Raw genomic sequence first — 3287 nt, 5'->3', positions numbered from 1 at the left:
ATTGAATTTAATTATTTTGGTTTCAGTTTCAATTTTTTACTTACCCAAAATCCTTTGGTAAAACCATTTATTTTATGTTATGATAGATAGATGTTATAAGTTTTTAGGTTACTTTTTTTTGTAAAGTAAATACATATAGATAATAAAAGTATTAATAAAATGTATTTTTCCTATATATTATATTTACATTTTTTTATCTACGCCCCAATTTTAATACGCAAAAGAAAAAAAGCGGGACAAAGCTCACAATTCTTTCGAGTTCCCTACTCTCCGAACCCAAAATCTTTTGAGTTTCCCCCATCCCTAAATTCTAAGATTGAGAAATTCCTTCCCTCGTCCAACTTTCCAAATCACAGCTGGAAATCGAGCATGCCAGAACCTTCTTCGCTGTCGGAATCGACTACCGCGAACGACGTCATCCTACTCACGTGCTCTTTTCCACCATCTCACCCTGCTCTCGATTTCTCTGATCTCCCTTTAACCGATTTGAACTCCACTGCGGTTGCTGGAATTGACAATCGATATCCCCACCGCTGCTGACGTAGGTGGCTGAGCAACCAGCGGAAATCCCCACCTCTATGCGTGTTGTGAGCGAACTGAGATAGAAGATAAGAAGTAGTGGGAACAGACGTATAATCAGTGACCATGACTGCGGGATAAGTGGTCAGCGGCAACCTGGTAACCGCGGTGTCCCTACGCGACGAAAGTGGTGGTCGGACCACCATAGTCACCTCCAAAGTAACTAGGATCGGTTTGAGTTTTCTTGGCAAGGTGAAGTTTTTTTTTTTTTTTTTTTTTTTTTTTGGTATTCTGTTGAAATACGCAACCCCACTTCCTTTGATAGTGGAAAGTAGATCGTTTATTTGATTTCTCCTTGCATGTATTCGTGAACCTCCAAAGGGAGTTGCAGCCACTTCATATCCAAACACAAACTCATCTATATTCTCAAATCCCTTTCCTGTGAATGCTTGTTGTTTATAAGTTGACTTGCCTGTTGTGTATAGGTAACCCATTTTCTAGTTAACATATGCAGTATTTGGCAGTCAGGTCATGGATGAATAACAATATAACATTGTTAGTTAGGTGTAGCTCATTCTGATGCTTTAATTGTGTGTAAGAAACATTGTTGCTGATTACAAGCGACATATCCTAGTACTTTACACTTTTATACACTTAATTTATACTGACGTTATTTTGGGATGATTTGGTCGAGTTTAATTTTATTTTAACGGTCAGGGTATCGGAGAATCAGTCGATTGATGGCTATAGTTGCCTTACAGATAGAGACCGTGCTGAACTTGTTGTTGTTAACGATCCGCTCATCGTTGTGGATTACATGGTTCGTAACTTTGATGATTTGATTATATCTAGAGTAGATCCGGGTTTTGGAGGTTTTGAATTTTGATCTTGTTGTTTTTAACTTAGTCAAATTCATGTTTTCTAAGGCAAATTCATGCCGTAGCTATATATATATATATATATATATATATATATATATATATATATATATATATATATATATATATATATATATATATATATATATAGAGAGAGAGAGAGAGAGAGAGAGATGTTTCTAGCAAGTGTTCCTAAATGCACCAATCACAATTTAGCAAATAATTAATTAATTAATTAAATAAAAAAGGGTATTATAGTAATATTTGTATAATTATTTATGGTAGATAATTAATATTCCTGATATCATGTAAGGGACAATGATAAATTTAGAACATTAGCCCTAAATTTGATCCACCGCTTCTGCTTCTTCTTCTACAGTCGATGAATCCAAAAGGGAGGACATACCCTCGTCTCGCAATCGATGATGGACTCTGGGGTTCGATGAGGCTGAAGAAGGGGATGCGGAGGAGCAGTGGCGCTGCTGTGGGGTCCGTGAACTCGAGTGAGAAGCGAGGAGCGAACGGGGAGGGAATCCGGTGGTGTTTGTGATAGTCGGTGTTCGGCGATGTCTTTTGATGTGGAAGAGGCAGAGGAGGGCATCGCTCCCGACGATTACAGGTACGTGGACAGAGGTATGCTCCGGCAGCCTCCTGTTCTTCTTCCTCTAGTCCGGTAATCCAACAACTAGGGGGAGAGAATGGCAACAAAAGACTGAAATTGGGAAGTGTTTGTTTTTCTTTGTTTGTCAGGAAAGGAAAAACACGAAAATGGGGCTGTTGGCCATTGACACAGAAAGGAGAAAGGAAGCAGCAAAACAACAAGTTTGAGGAGGACAAGAGTCTCGATTCTTGACTAATCGAAGGAAGAGGAAGTTAATGGAAGCATCCATGGCTAACAGGTGATCTTCTTCTTCATCTTATTTTGATTTGAATCCATGGAAATTTGGATGTTTGGGTTTTCCTGAAAAAATTTATGATAATGGATGGGATATAACTCATGGTTGTTTGGGTTTCGATATTTGACAGGGGAATCCATGTGTGTTTGTTTCTTGAATTTATGACTGGGAATGAATGCAGATGTGTGTTGATGATTTAATCCCGACTCTTGAATTCTGTAATGTATTCTATTATAATTTATTTATATAAATGTATTCTGTTAGAATGTCTGAGAATAATTGTTAACAAGTATATTTGTTTAATGAATTTGTGATATTTTATGGTTAATTTTATAGTCTCTACTACATTCTGTCAGAATTTATAGTTTTTATTTTCTACTATATTCTGTCAAACTTTATAGTCTTTAATACATTCTTTCAGAATTTATAGTTTTTATTCTCTTAGAATGCATTAAATTTTTTAATTTTTGAAACTTGATTATGTTTTCTTTGTGGATTTAGGTTTTGAAGAGGCTAACATTGATGTGGAGAAGGAAGAAAACATAGAGAACGAGAGTGTATTATACCAGTATGTGTTATGTTACAATGTATAAAGTGTTGCTTAAAAATAATATTCTTTTAGAATAGATTAATGTTTTTGTTAAATTTTGATGTTTTTTTTTTCTTTTTTCTTTCAGAATGTTGTTATTATTCAATGAATCACAATCATACAATGTAATTATTTGGTATATTATTAGTTCAAAAATTGATTTTGTGTATTCTTTCAGAATGTATTTACTAGTTTATGGTTGACATTCTGTCATTCTGACAGAATAAAATCGGAAAATATATTTACTAATTTATTGTTGGCATTCTATCATTCTGACATAATAAAATCGGATTTTTAAATTTGAATTAATTTAAAATATTCAGATTTTTATAAATAAAAGAATTAAATATCCCTAAAAATCCAAAAATTTCCTTTTTTAATATAGGTTAATTGACTAAAATGCCC

The 3287-nt window shown here is 34.5% G+C and overlaps 1 long non-coding RNA gene across 2 annotated transcripts; it reads left to right on the top strand.

Moving 5' to 3' along the window:
- The first annotated feature begins 228 nt into the window (after window positions 1-228).
- LOC145157168 (uncharacterized) lies at window positions 229-3047 on the top strand. 2 transcript variants are annotated; one of them, XR_013737131.1, is made up of 6 exons: window positions 229-771; window positions 1237-1339; window positions 1777-2016; window positions 2148-2296; window positions 2424-2511; window positions 2795-3047. It is a non-coding gene; the product is annotated as an uncharacterized LOC145157168 (long non-coding RNA). The 2 variants fall into 2 exon arrangements; XR_013737132.1 differs by lacking the exons at window positions 1237-1339; window positions 2795-3047 and having other exon boundaries at window positions 2424-2577.
- The last annotated feature ends 240 nt before the right edge of the window (window positions 3048-3287 follow it).

The sequence above is a fragment of the Lactuca virosa genome, chromosome 2 (assembly GCF_052849685.1).
Source record: "Lactuca virosa cultivar CGN04683 chromosome 2, Lactuca_virosa_CGN04683_v6, whole genome shotgun sequence".
Classification (NCBI taxonomy): domain Eukaryota; kingdom Viridiplantae; phylum Streptophyta; class Magnoliopsida; order Asterales; family Asteraceae; genus Lactuca; species Lactuca virosa.
This window is presented reverse-complemented; position numbering and strand designations above follow the sequence as displayed.